This window comes from Somniosus microcephalus, unplaced genomic scaffold (assembly GCF_052327205.1).
Source record: "Somniosus microcephalus isolate GS21.2 unplaced genomic scaffold, FLI_Smic_1.0 unresolved_chr7, whole genome shotgun sequence".
Classification (NCBI taxonomy): Eukaryota; Metazoa; Chordata; class Chondrichthyes; order Squaliformes; family Somniosidae; genus Somniosus; species Somniosus microcephalus.
In genome coordinates, this window is record NW_028225185.1 from 17,550,557 (window position 1) to 17,565,417 (window position 14,861).

The window sequence follows — 14,861 nt, forward strand, 5'->3', positions numbered from 1 at the left end:
GAGGGAGCGCCGCGCTGTCGGAGGGGCGGTACTGAGGGGGCGCCACACTGTCGGAGGGGCGGTACTGAAGGAGCGCTGCACTGTCGGAGGGGCGGTACTGAGGGAGCGTCGCACTGTCGGTGGGGGGCGGTACTGACGGAGCGCCGCACTGTCGGAGGGGCAGTACTGAGGGAGCGCCGCACTGTCGGAGGGGCGGTACTGAGGGAGCGCCGCACTGTCGGAGGGGCAGTACTGAGGGAGCGCCGCACTGTAGGAGGGGCGGTACTGAGGGAGCACCGCACTGTCGGAGGGGCGGTACTGAGGGAGCGCCGCACTGTCAAAGGGGTAGTACTGAGGGAGCGCTGCACTGTCGGAGGGGCGGTACTGAGGGAGTGCCGCACTGTCGGGGGGGCGGTACTGAGGGAGCGCCGCACTGTCGGAGGGGCAGAACTGAGGGAGCGCCGCACTGTCGGAGGGGCAGTACTGAGGGAGCGCCGCGCTGTCGGAGGGGCGGTACTGAGGGAGCACCGCACTGTCGGAGGGGCAGTACTGAGGGAGCGCCGCACTGTCGGAGGGGCGGTACTGAGGGAGCGCCGCACTGTCGGAGGGGCAGTATTGAGGGAGCCCCGCACTGTCGGAGGGGGCGGTACTGAGGGGAGTGCCGCACTGTCGGAGGGGCAGTACTGAGGGATACCCGCACTGTCGGAGGGTTGGTACTGTGGGAGCGCCGCACTGTCGGAGGGGCAGTACTGAGGGAGCGTCGCACTGTCGGAGGGGCAGTACTGAGGGAGTGCTGCACTGTCAGAGGGGCAGTACTGAGGGAGCGCCGCAATGTCAGCGGGGCAGTACTGAGGGAGCGCCGCACTGTCGGAGGGGCAGTACTGAGGGAGCGCCGCACTGTCGGAGGGGCGGTACTGAGGGAGCGCCGCGCTGTCGGAGAGGCGTACTGAGGGAACACCGCACTGTCAGAGGGGCGGTACTGAGGGAGCGCCGCACTGTAGGAGGGGCGGTACTGAGGGAGCGCCGCACTGTAGGAGGGGGCGGTACTGAGGGAGCACCGCACTGTCGGAGGGGCGGTACTTAGAGAGCGCCGCACTATCGGAGGGGCGGTTACTGAGGGAGCGCCGCACTGTCGGAGGGGCGGTACTGAGGGAGCGGCGCACTGCCGGAGGGGCGGTACTGAGGGTGCGCCGCACTGTCGGAGGGGCGGTACTGAGGGAACGCCGCACTGTCGGAGGGGCAGTACTGAGGGAGCGCCGCACTGTCGGAGGGGCGGTACTGAGGGAGCGCCGCACTGTCGGAGGGGCAATACTGAGGGAGCGCCGCACTGTAGGAGGGGCGGTACTGAGGGAGCACCGCACTGTTGGAGGGGCGGTACTGAGGGAGCGCCGCACTGTCGGAGGGGCGGTACTGAGGGAGCGCCGCACTGTCGGAGGGGCAGTATTGAGGGAGCCCCGCACTGTCGGAGGGGGCGGTACTGAGGGAGTGCCGCACTGTCGGAGGGGCAGTACTGAGGGATACCCGCACTGTCGGAGGGTTGGTACTGTGGGAGCGCCGCACTGTCGGAGGGGCAGTACTGAGGGAGCGTCGCACTGTCGGAGGGGCAGTACTGAGGGAGTGCTGCACTGTCAGAGGGGCAGTACTGAGGGAGCGCCGCAATGTCAGAGGGGCAGTACTGAGGGAGCGCCGCACTGTCGGAGGGGCAGTACTGAGGGAGCGCCGCACTGTCGGAGGGGCGGTACAGAGGGAGCGCCGCGCTGTCGGAGGGGCAGTACTGAGGGAGCGTCGCACTGTCGGAGGGGCAGTACTGAGGGAGTGCTGCACTGTCGGAGTGTTGGTACTGTGGGAGCGCCGCACTGTCGGAGGGGCAGTACTGAGGGAGCGTCGCACTGTCGGAGGGGCAGTACTGAGGGAGTGCTGCACTGTCAGAGGGGCAGTACTGAGGGAGCGCCGCACTGTCAGAGGGGCGGTACTGAGGGAGTGCCGCACTGTCAGAGAGGCAGTACTGAGGGAGCGCCGCACTGTCGGAGGGGCAGTACTGAGGGAGCGCCGCGCTGTCGGAGGGGCGGTACTGAGGGGGCGCCACACTGTCGGAGGGGCGGTACTGAAGGAGCGCTGCACTGTCGGAGGGGCGGTACTGAGGGAGCGTCGCACTGTCGGTGGGGCGGTACTGACGGAGCGCCGCACTGTCGGAGGGGCAGTACTGAGGGAGCGCCGCACTGTCGGAGGGGCGGTACTGAGGGAGCGCCGCACTGTCGGAGGGGCAGTACTGAGGGAGCGCCGCACTGTAGGAGGGGCGGTACTGAGGGAGCACCGCACTGTCGGAGGGGCGGTACTGAGGGAGCGCCGCACTGTCAAAGGGGTAGTACTGAGGGAGCGCTGCACTGTCGGAGGGGCGGTACTGAGGGAGTGCCGCACTGTCGGAGGGGCGGTACTGAGGGAGCGCCGCACTGTCGGAGGGGCAGAACTGAGGGAGCGCCGCACTGTCGGAGGGGCAGTACTGAGGGAGCGCCGCGCTGTCGGAGGGGCGGTACTGAGGGAGCACCGCACTGTCGGAGGGGCAGTACTGAGGGAGCGCCGCACTGTCGGAGGGGCGGTACTGAGGGAGCGCCGCACTGTCGGAGGGGCAGTATTGAGGGAGCCCCGCACTGTCGGAGGGGGCGGTACTGAGGGAGTGCCGCACTGTCGGAGGGGCAGTACTGAGGGATACCCGCACTGTCGGAGGGTTGGTACTGTGGGAGCGCCGCACTGTCGGAGGGGCAGTACTGAGGGAGCCCCGCACTGTTGGAGGGGCGGTACTGAGGGAGCGCCGCACCGTCGAAGGGGCAGCACTGAGGGAGCGCCGCACTGTCGGAGGGGCGGTACTGAGGGAGCGCCGCACCGTCGAAGGGGCAGTACTGAGGGAGTGCCGCACTGTAGGAGGGGGGGTACTGAGGGAGCGCCGCACTGTCGGAGGGGCAGTACTGAGGGAGCGCCGCACTGTCGGAGGGGCGGTACTGAGGGAGCACCGCACTGTCGGAGGGGCGGTACTGAGGGAGCACCGCCCTGTTGGAGGGGCAGTACTGAGGGAGCGCCGCACTGTCGAGGGGCAGTACTGAGGGAGCGCCGCACTGTCGGAGGGGAAGTACTGAGGGAGCGCCGCACTGTCGGAGGGGCAGTACTGAGGGAGCACCGCACTGTCGGATGGGCAGTACTGAGGGAGCGCCGCACTGTCGGAGGGGCAGTACTGAGGGAGCGCCGCACTGTCGGAGGGGCAATACTGAGGGAGCGCCGCACTGTAGGAGGGGCGGTACTGAGGGAGCACCGCACTGTTGGAGGGGCGGTACTGAGGGAGCGCCGCACTGTCGGAGGGGCAGTACTGAGGGAGCGCCGCACTGTCGGAGGGGCGGTACTGAGGGAGCACCACACTGTCGGAGGGCCGGTACTGAGGGAGCGCCGCACTGTCGGAGGGGCGGTACTGAAGGAGCGCCGCACTGTCGGAGGGGCGGTACTTAGAGAGCGCCGCACTATCGGAGGGGCGGTACTGAGGGAGCGCCGCACTGTCGGAGGGGCGGTACTGAGGGAGCGGCGCACTGCCGGAGGGGCGGTACTGAGGGTGCGCCGCACTGTCGGAGGGGCGGTACTGAGGGAACGCCGCACTGTCGGAGGGGCAGTACTGAGGGAGCGCCGCACTGTCGGAGGGGCGGTACTGAGGGAGCGCCGCACTGTCGGAGGGGCAATACTGAGGGAGCGCCGCACTGTAGGAGGGGCGGTACTGAGGGAGCACCGCACTGTTGGAGGGGCGGTACTGAGGGAGCGCCGCACTGTCGGAGGGGCGGTACTGAGGGAGCGCCGCACTGTCGGAGGGGCAGTATTGAGGGAGCCCCGCACTGTCGGAGGGGGCGGTACTGAGGGAGTGCCGCACTGTCGGAGGGGCAGTACTGAGGGATACCCGCACTGTCGGAGGGTTGGTACTGTGGGAGCGCCGCACTGTCGGAGGGGCAGTACTGAGGGAGCGTCGCACTGTCGGAGGGGCAGTACTGAGGGAGTGCTGCACTGTCAGAGGGGCAGTACTGAGGGAGCGCCGCAATGTCAGAGGGGCAGTACTGAGGGAGCGCCGCACTGTCGGAGGGGCAGTACTGAGGGAGCGCCGCACTGTCGGAGGGGCGGTACTGAGGGAGCGCCGCGCTGTCGGAGGGGCAGTACTGAGGGAGCGTCGCACTGTCGGAGGGGCAGTACTGAGGGAGTGCTGCACTGTCGGAGTGTTGGTACTGTGGGAGCGCCGCACTGTCGGAGGGGCAGTACTGAGGGAGCGTCGCACTGTCGGAGGGGCAGTACTGAGGGAGTGCTGCACTGTCAGAGGGGCAGTACTGAGGGAGCGCCGCACTGTCAGAGGGGCGGTACTGAGGGAGTGCCGCACTGTCAGAGAGGCAGTACTGAGGGAGCGCCGCACTGTCGGAGGGGCAGTACTGAGGGAGCGCCGCGCTGTCGGAGGGGCGGTACTGAGGGGGCGCCACACTGTCGGAGGGGCGGTACTGAAGGAGCGCTGCACTGTCGGAGGGGCGGTACTGAGGGAGCGTCGCACTGTCGGTGGGGCGGTACTGATGGAGCGCCGCACTGTCGGAGGGGCAGTACTGAGGGAGCGCCGCACTGTCGGAGGGGCGGTACTGAGGGAGCGCCGCACTGTCGGAGGGGCAGTACTGAGGGAGCGCCGCACTGTAGGAGGGGCGGTACTGAGGGAGCACCGCACTGTCGGAGGGGCGGTACTGAGGGAGCGCCGCACTGTCAAAGGGGTAGTACTGAGGGAGCGCTGCACTGTCGGAGGGGCGGTACTGAGGGAGTGCCGCACTGTCGGAGGGGCGGTACTGAGGGAGCGCCGCACTGTCGGAGGGGCAGAACTGAGGGAGCGCCGCACTGTCGGAGGGGCAGTACTGAGGGAGCGCCGCGCTGTCGGAGGGGCGGTACTGAGGGAGCACCGCACTGTCGGAGGGGCAGTACTGAGGGAGCGCCGCACTGTCGGAGGGGCGGTACTGAGGGAGCGCCGCACTGTCGGAGGGGCAGTATTGAGGGAGCCCCGCACTGTCGGAGGGGGCGGTACTGAGGGAGTGCCGCACTGTCGGAGGGGCAGTACTGAGGGATACCCGCACTGTCGGAGGGTTGGTACTGTGGGAGCGCCGCACTGTCGGAGGGGCAGTACTGAGGGAGCGTCGCACTGTCGGAGGGGCAGTACTGAGGGAGTGCTGCACTGTCAGAGGGGCAGTACTGAGGGAGCGCCGCAATGTCAGCGGGGCAGTACTGAGGGAGCGCCGCACTGTCGGAGGGGCAGTACTGAGGGAGCGCCGCACTGTCGGAGGGGCGGTACTGAGGGAGCGCCGCGCTGTCGGAGGGGCAGTACTGAGGGAGCGTCGCACTGTCGGAGGGGCAGTACTGAGGGAGTGCCGCACTGTCGGAGAGGCGTACTGAGGGAACACCGCACTGTCAGAGGGGCGGTACTGAGGGAGCGCCGCACTGTAGGAGGGGCGGTACTGAGGGAGCGCCGCACTGTAGGAGGGGCGGTACTGAGGGAGCACCGCACTGTCGGAGGGGCGGTACTGAGGGAGCGCCGCACTGTCAAAGGGGTAGTACTGAGGGAGCGCTGCACTGTCGGAGGGGCGGTACTGAGGGAGTGCCGCACTGTCGGAGGGGCGGTACTGAGGGAGCGCCGCACTGTCGGAGGGGCAGAACTGAGGGAGCGCCGCACTGTCGGAGGGGCAGTACTGAGGGAGCGCCGCGCTGTCGGAGGGGCGGTACTGAGGGAGCACCGCACTGTCGGAGGGGCAGTACTGAGGGAGCGCTGCACTGTGGGAAGGGCAGTACTGAGGGAGCGACGAACTGTCGGTGGGGCAGTACTGAGGGAGCGCCGCACTGTCGGAGGGGCAGTACTGAGGGAGTGCCGCACTGTCGGAGAGGCGTACTGAGGGAACACCGCACTGTCAGAGGGGCGGTACTGAGGGAGCGCCGCACTGTCGGAGGGGCAGTACTGAGGGATCCCCGCACTGTCGGAGGGTTGGTACTGTGGGAGCGCCGCACTATCGGAGGGGCAGTACTGAGGGAGCGTCGCACTGTCGGAGGGGCAGTACTGAGGGAGTGCTGCACTGTCAGAGGGGCAGTACTGAGGGAGCGCCGCACTGTCAGAGGGGCAGTACTGAGGGAGCGCCGCACTGTCGGAGGGGCAGTTCTGAGGGAGCGCCGCACTGTCGGAGGGGCGGTACTGAGGGAGTGCCGCACTGTCGGAGGGGCAGTACTGAGGGAGCGCCGCACTGTCGGAGGGGCGGTACTGAGGGAGCGCCGCACTGTCGGAGGGGCAGTACTGAGGGAGCGCCGCACTGTCGGAGGGGCAATACTGAGGGAGCGCCGCACTGTCGGAGGGGCGGTACTGAGGGAGCCCCGCACTGTTGGAGGGGCGGTACTGAGGGAGCGCCGCACCGTCGAAGGGGCAGCACTGAGGGAGCGCCGCACTGTCGGAGGGGCGGTACTGAGGGAGCGCCGCACCGTCGAAGGGGCAGTACTGAGGGAGTGCCGCACTGTAGGAGGGGGGGTACTGAGGGAGCGCTGCACTGTCGGAGGGGCAGTACTGAGGGAGCGCCGCACTGTCGGAGGGGCGGTACTGAGGGAGCGCCGCACTGTCGAGGGGCAGTACTGAGGGAGCGCCGCACTGTCGGAGGGGTAGTACTGAGGGAGCGCTGCACTGTCGGAGGGGCAGTACTGAGGGAGCACCGCACTGTCGGATGGGCAGTACTGAGGGAGCGCCGCACTGTCGGAGGGGCGGTACTGAGGGAGCGCCGCACTGTCGGAGGGGCAATACTGAGGGAGCGCCGCACTGTAGGAGGGGCGGTACTGAGGGAGCACCGCACTGTTGGAGGGGTGGTACTGAGGGAGCGCCGCACTGTCGGAGGGGCAGTACTGAGGGAGCGCCGCACTGTCGGAGGGGCGGTACTGAGGGAGCACCACACTGTCGGAGGGCCGGTACTGAGGGAGCGCCGCACTGTCGGAGGGGCGGTACTGAAGGAGCGCCGCACTGTCGGAGGGGCGGTACTTAGAGAGCGCCGCACTATCGGAGGGGCGGTACTGAGGGAGCGCCGCACTGTCGGAGGGGCGGTACTGAGGGAGCGGCGCACTGTCGGAGGGGCGGTACTGAGGGTGCGCCGCACTGTCGGAGGGGCGGTACTGAGGGAACGCCGCACTGTCGGAGGGGCAGTACTGAGGGAGCGCCGCACTGTCGGAGGGGCGGTACTGAGGGAGCGCCGCACTGTCGGAGGGGCAATACTGAGGGAGCGCCGCACTGTAGGAGGGGCGGTACTGAGGGAGCACCGCACTGTTGGAGGGGCGGTACTGAGGGAGCGCCACACTGTCGGAGGGGCAGTACTGAGGGAGTGCCGCACTGTCAGAGGGGCGGTACTGAGGGAGCGCCGCACTGTCGTAGGGGCTGTACTGAGGGAGTGCCGCACTGTCAGAGGGGCGGTACTGAGGGAGCGCCGCACTGTCGGAGGGGCAGTACTGAGGGAGCGTCGCACTGTCGGAGGGGCGGTGCTGAGGGAGTGCTGCACTGTCAGAGGGGCGGTACTGAGGGAGCGCCGCACTGTCGGAGGGGCAATACTGAGGGAGCGCCGCACTGTAGGAGGGGCGGTACTGAGGGAGCACCGCACTGTTGGAGGGGCGGTACTGAGGGAGCGCCGCACTGTCGGAGGGGCAGTACTGAGGGAGCGCCGCACTGTCGGAGGGGCAGTACTGAGGGAGTGCCGCACTGTCAGAGGGGCGGTACTGAGGGAGCGCCGCACTGTCGTAGGGGCGGTACTGAGGGAGTGCCGCACTGTCAGAGGGGCGGTACTGAGGGAGCGCCGCACTGTCGGAGGGGCAGTATTGAGGGAGCCCCGCACTGTCGGAGGGGGCGGTACTGAGGGAGTGCCGCACTGTCGGAGGGGCAGTACTGAGGGATCCCCGCACTGTCGGAGGGTTGGTACTGTGGGAGCGCCGCACTGTCGGAGGGGCAGTACTGAGGGAGCGTCGCACTGTCGGAGGGGCAGTACTGAGGGAGTGCTGCACTGTCAGAGGGGCAGTACTGAGGGAGCGCCGCACTGCCAGAGGGGCAGTACTGAGGGAGCGCCGCACTGTCGGAGGGGCAGTACTGAGGGAGCGCCGCACTGTCGGAGGGGCGGTACTGAGGGAGCGCCGCGCTTTCGGAGGGGCAGTACTGAGGGAGCGTCGCACTGTCGGAAGGGCAGTACTGAGGGAGTGCTGCACTGTCGGAGTGTTGGTACTGTGGGAGCGCCGCACTGTCGGAGGGGCAGTACTGAGGGAGCGTCGCACTGTCGGAGGGGCAGTACTGAGGGAGTGCTGCACTGTCAGAGGGGCAGTACTGAGGGAGCGCCGCACTGTCAGAGGGGCAGTACTGAGGGAGCGCCGCACTGTCTGAGGGGCAGTACTGAGGGAGCGCCGCACTGTCGGAGGGGCGGTACTGAGGGAGCGCCGCGCTGTCGGAGGGGCAATACTGAGGGAGATCCGCACTGTCGGAGGGGCGGTACTGAGGGAGTGCCGCACTGTCGGAGAGGCAGTACTGAGGGAGCGCCGCACTGTCGGAGGGGCAGTACTGAGGGAGCGCCGCGCTGTCGGAGGGGCGGTACTGAGGGGGCGCCACACTGTCGGAGGGGCGGTACTGAAGGAGCGCCGCACTGTCGGAGGGGCGGTACTGAGGGAGCGTCGCACTGTCGGTGGGGCGCTACTGACGGAGCGCCGCACTGTCGGAGGGGCAGTACTGAGGGAGCGCCGCACTGTCGGAGGGGCGGTACTGAGGGAGCGCCGCACTGTCGGAGGGGCAGTACTGAGGGAGCGCCGCACTGTAGGAGGGGCGGTACTGAGGGAGCACCGCACTGTCGGAGGGGCGGTACTGAGGGAGCGCCGCACTGTCAAAGGGGTAGTACTGAGGGAGCGCTGCACTGTCGGAGGGGCGGTACTGAGGGAGTGCCGCACTGTCGGAGGGGCGGTACTGAGGGAGCGCCGCACTGTCGGAGGGGCAGAACTGAGGGAGCGCCGCACTGTCGAAGGGGCAGTACTGAGGGAGCGCCGCGCTGTCGGAGGGGCGGTACTGAGGGAGCACCGCACTGTCGGAGGGGCAGTACTGAGGGAGCGCTGCACTGTGGGAAGGGCAGTACTGAGGGAGCGACGAACTGTCGGAGGGGCAGTACTGAGGGAGCGCCGCACTGTCGGAGGGGCAGTACTGAGGGAGTGCCGCACTGTCGGAGAGGCGTACTGAGGGAACACCGCACTGTCAGAGGGGCGGTACTGAGGGAGCGCCGCACTGTCGGAGGGGCAGTACTGAGGGAGCCCCGCACTGTCGGCGGGGGCGGTACTGAGGGAGTGCCGCACTGTCGGAGGGGCAGTACTGAGGGATCCCCGCACTGTCGGAGGGTTGGTACTGTGGGAGCGCCGCACTGTCGGAGGGGCAGTACTGAGGGAGCGTCGCACTGTCGGAGGGGCAGTACTGAGGGAGTGCTGCACTGTCAGAGGGGCAGTACTGAGGGAGCGCCGCACTGTCAGAGGGGCAGTACTGAGGGAGCGCCGCACTGTCGGAGGGGCAGTTCTGAGGGAGCGCCGCACTGTCGGAGGGGCGGTACTGAGGGAGCGCCGCACTGTCGGAGGGGCAATACTGAGGGAGCGCCGCACTGTCGGAGGGGCGGTACTGAGGGAGTGCCGCACTGTCGGAGGGGCAGGGCTGAGGGAGCGCCGCGCTGTCGGAGGGGCGGTACTGCGGGGGCGCCACACTGTCGGAGGGGCGGTGCTGAAGGAGCGCCGCACTGTCGGAGGGGCGGTACTGAGGGAGCGTCGCACTGTCGGTGGGGCGGTACTGACAGAGCGCCGCACTGTCGGAGGGGCAGTACTGAGGGAGCGCCGCACTGTTGGAGGGGCGGTACTGAGGTAGCGCCGCACTGTCGGAGGGGCGGTACTGAGGGAGCGCCGCACTGTCAGAGGGGCACTACTGAGGGAGCGCCGCACTGTCGGAGGGGCAGTACTGAGGGAGCGCCGCACTGTCGGAGGGGCAATACTGAGGGAGCGCCGCACTGTAGGAGGGGCGGTACTGAGGGAGCGCCGCACAGTCGGAGGGGTAGTACTAGGGGAGCGCTGCACTGTCGGAGGGGCAGTACTGAGGAAGCACCGCACTGTCGGATGGGCAGTACTGAGGGAGCGCCGCACTGTCGGAGGGGCAGTACTGAGGGAGCGCCGCACTGTCGGAGGGGCAATACTGAAGGAGCGCCGCACTGTAGGAGGGGCGGTACTGAGGGAGCACCGCACTGTTGGAGGGGCGGTACTGAGGGAGCGCCGCACTTTCGGATGGGCAGTACTGAGGGAGCACCGCACTGTTGGAGGGGCGGTACTGAGGGAGCGCCGCACTGTCGGATGGGCAGTACTGAGGGAGCGCCGCACTGTCGGAGGGGCAGTACTGAGGGAGCGCCGCACTGTCGGAGGGGCAGTACTGAGGGAGCGCCGCACTGTCGGAGGGGCAGTGCTGAGGGAGCGCCGCACTGTCGGAGGGGCAGTACTGAGGGAGCCCCGCACTGTCGGAGGGGGCGGTACTGAGGGAGTGCCGCACTGTCGGAGGGGCAGTACTGAGGGAGCCCCGCACTGTCGGAGGGTTGGTATTGTGGGAGCGCCGCACTGTCGGAGGGGCAGTACTGAGGGAGCTTCGCACTGTCGGAGGGGCAGTACTGAGGGAGCGCTGCACTGTCAGAGGGGCAGTACTGAGGGAGCGCCGCACTGTCAGAGGGGCAGTACTGAGGGAGCGCCGCACTGTCGGAGGGGCAGTACTAAGGGAGCGGCGCACTGTCAGAGGGGCGGTACTGAGGGAACACCGCACTGTCAGAGGGGCGGTACTGAGGGAGCCCCGCACTGTCGGAGAGGCGTACTGAGGGAACACCGCACTGTCAGAGGGGCGGTACTGAGGGAGCCCCGCACTGTCGGCGGGGGCGGTACTGAGGGAGTGCCGCACTGTCGGAGGGGCAGTACTGAGGGATCCCCGCACTGTCGGAGGGTTGGTACTGTGGGAGCGCCGCACTGTCGGAGGGGCAGTACTGAGGGAGCGTCGCACTGTCGGAGGGGCAGTACTGAGGGAGTGCTGCACTGTCAGAGGGGCAGTACTGAGGGAGCGCCGCACTGTCAGAGGGGCAGTACTGAGGGAGCGCCGCACTGTCGGAGGGGCAGTTCTGAGGGAGCGCCGCACTGTCGGAGGGGCGGTGCTGAAGGAGCGCCGCACTGTCGGAGGGGCGGTACTGAGGGAGCGTCGCACTGTCGGTGGGGCGGTACTGACAGAGCGCCGCACTGTCGGAGGGGCAGTACTGAGGGAGCGCCGCACTGTTGGAGGGGCGGTACTGAGGTAGCGCCGCACTGTCGGAGGGACGGTACTGAGGGAGCGCCGCACTGTCAGAGGGGCACTACTGAGGGAGCGCCGCACTGTCGGAGGGGCAGTACTGAGGGAGCGCCGCACTGTCGGAGGGGCAATACTGAGGGAGCGCCGCACTGTAGGAGGGGCGGTACTGAGGGAGCGCCGCACAGTCGGAGGGGTAGTACTGGGGGAGCGCTGCACTGTCGGAGGGGCAGTACTGAGGAAGCACCGCACTGTCGGATGGGCAGTACTGAGGGAGCGCCGCACTGTCGGAGGGGCAATACTGAAGGAGCGCCGCACTGTAGGAGGGGCGGTACTGAGGGAGCACCGCACTGTTGGAGGGGCGGTACTGAGGGAGCGCCGCACTTTCGGATGGGCAGTACTGAGGGAGCACCGCACTGTTGGAGGGGCGGTACTGAGGGAGCGCCGCACTGTCGGATGGGCAGTACTGAGGGAGCGCCGCACTGTCGGAGGGGCAGTACTGAGGGAGCGCCGCACTGTCGGAGGGGCAGTACTGAGGGAGCGCCGCACTGTCGGAGGGGCAGTGCTGAGGGAGCGCCGCACTGTCGGAGGGGCAGTACTGAGGGAGCCCCGCACTGTCGGAGGGGGCGGTACTGAGGGAGTGCCGCACTGTCGGAGGGGCAGTACTGAGGGAGCCCCGCACTGTCGGAGGGTTGGTATTGTGGGAGCGCCGCACTGTCGGAGGGGCAGTACTGAGGGAGCTTCGCACTGTCGGAGGGGCAGTACTGAGGGAGCGCTGCACTGTCAGAGGGGCAGTACTGAGGGAGCGCCGCACTGTCAGAGGGGCAGTACTGAGGGAGCGCCGCACTGTCGGAGGGGCAGTACTAAGGGAGCGGCGCACTGTCGGAGGGGCAGTACTGAGGGAGCGCCGCACTGTCGGAGGGGCGGTACTGAGGGAGCACCGCACTGTCGGAGGGGCAATACTGAGGGAGCGCTGCACTGTCGGAGGGGCAGTACTGAGGGAGCGTCGCACTGTCGGAGAGGCGGTTCTGAGGTAACACCGCACTGTTGGAAGGGCGGTACTGAGGGAGCGCCGCACTGTCGTAGGGGCGTTACTGAGGGAGCGCCGCACTGTCGCAGGGTCAGTACTGAGGGAGCGCCGCACTGTAGGAGGGGCGGTACTGAGGGAGAGCCGCACTGTCGGAGGGGCAATACTGAGGGAGCGCCGCACTGTAGGAGGGGCGGTACTGAGGGAGCGCCGCACTGTCGGAGAGGCGTACTGAGGGAACACCGCACTGTCACAGGGGCGGTACTGAGGGAGCGCCACACTGTCGTAGGGGCGGTACTGAGGGAGTGCCGCACTGTCAGAGGGGCGGTACTGAGGTAGCGCCGCACTTTCGGAGGGGCAGTACTGAGGGAGCCCCGCACTGTCGGCGGGGGCGGTACTGAGGGAGCGCCGCACTGTCGGAGGGGCGGTACTGTGGGAGCGCCGCACTGTCGGAGGGGCAGTACTGAGGGAGCGTCGCACTGTCGGAGGGGCAATACTGAGGGAGTGCCGCACTGTCAGAGGGGCAGTACTGAGGGAGCGACGCACTGTCAGAGGGGCAGTACTGAGGGAGCACCGCACTGTCGAAGGGGTAGTACTGAGGGAGCGCTGCACTGTCGGAGGGGCGGTACTGAGGGAGAGCCGCACTGTCGGAGGGGCAGTACTGAGGGAGCGTCGCACTGTCGGAGGGGCAGTACTGAGGGAGTGCTGCACTGTCGGAGTGTTGGTACTGTGGGAGCGCCGCACTGTCGGAGGGGCAGTACTGAGGGAGCGTCGCACTGTCGGAGGGGCAGTACTGATGGAGTGCTGCACTGTCAGAGGGGCAGTACTGAGGGAGCGCCGCACTGTCAGAGGGGCAGTACTGAGGGAGCGCCGCACTGTCGGAGGGGCGGTACTGAGGGAGCGCCGCGCTGTCGGAGGGGCAATACTGAGGGAGATCCGCACTGTCGGAGGGGCGGTACTGAGGGAGTGCCGCACTGTCGGAGAGGCAGTACTGAGGGAGCGCCGCACTGTCGGAGGGGCAGTACTGAGGGAGCGCCGCGCTGTCGGAGGGGCGGTACTGAGGGGGCGCCACACTGTCGGAGGGGCGGTACTGAAGGAGCGCCGCACTGTCGGAGGGGCGGTACTGAGGGAGCGTCGCACTGTCGGTGGGGCGGTACTGACGGAGCGCCGCACTGTCGGAGGGGCAGTACTGAGGGAGCGCCGCACTGTCGGAGGGGCGGTACTGAGGGAGCGCCGCACTGTCGGAGGGGCAGTACTGAGGGAGCGCCGCACTGTAGGAGGGGCGGTACTGAGGGAGCACCGCACTGTCGGAGGGGCGGTACTGAGGGAGCGCCGCACTGTCAAAGGGGTAGTACTGAGGGAGCGCTGCACTGTCGGAGGGGCGGTACTGAGGGAGTGCCGCACTGTCGGAGGGGCGGTACTGAGGGAGCGCCGCACTGTCGGAGGGGCAGAACTGAGGGAGCGCCGCACTGTCGGAGGGGCAGTACTGAGGGAGCGCCGCGCTGTCGGAGGGGCGGTACTGAGGGAGCACCGCACTGTCGGAGGGGCAGTACTGAGGGAGCGCTGCACTGTGGGAAGGGCAGTACTGAGGGAGCGACGAACTGTCGGAGGGGCAGTACTGAGGGAGCGCCGCACTGTCGGAGGGGCAGTACTGAGGGAGTGCCGCACTGTCGGAGAGGCGTACTGAGGGAACACCGCACTGTCAGAGGGGCGGTACTGAGGGAGCGCCGCACTGTCGGAGGGGCAGTACTGAGGGAGCCCCGCACTGTCGGCGGGGGCGGTACTGAGGGAGTGCCGCACTGTCGGAGGGGCAGTACTGAGGGATCCCCGCACTGTCGTAGGGTTGGTACTGTGGGAGCGCCGCACTGTCGGAGGGGCAGTACAGAGGGAGCTTCGCACTGTCGGAGGGGCAGTACTGAGGGAGCGCTGCACTGTCAGAGGGGCAGTACTGAGGGAGCGCCGCACTGTCAGAGGGGCAGTACTGAGGGAGCGCCGCACTGTCGGAGGGGCAGTACTAAGGGAGCGGCGCACTGTCGGAGGGGCAGTACTGAGGGAGCGCCGCACTGTCGGAGGAGCGGTACTGAGGGAGCACCGCACTGTCGGAGAGGCGTACTGAGGGAACACCGCACTGTCAGAGGGGCGGTACTGAGGGAGCGCCGCACTGTCGGAGGGGCAGTACTGAGGGATCCCCGCACTGTCGGCGGGGGCGGTACTGAGGGAGTGCCGCACTGTCGGAGGGGCAGTACTGAGGGATCCCCGCACTGTCGGAGGGTTGGTACTGTGGGAGCGCCGCACTGTCGGAGGGGCAGTACTGAGGGAGCGTCGCACTGTCGGAGGGGCAGTACTGAGGGAGTGCTGCACTGTCAGAGGGGCAGTACTGAGGGAGCGCCGCACTGTCAGAGGGGCAGTACTGAGGGAGCGCCGCACTATCGGAGGGGCAGTTCTGAGGGAGCGCCGCACTGTCGGAGGGGCGGTACTGAG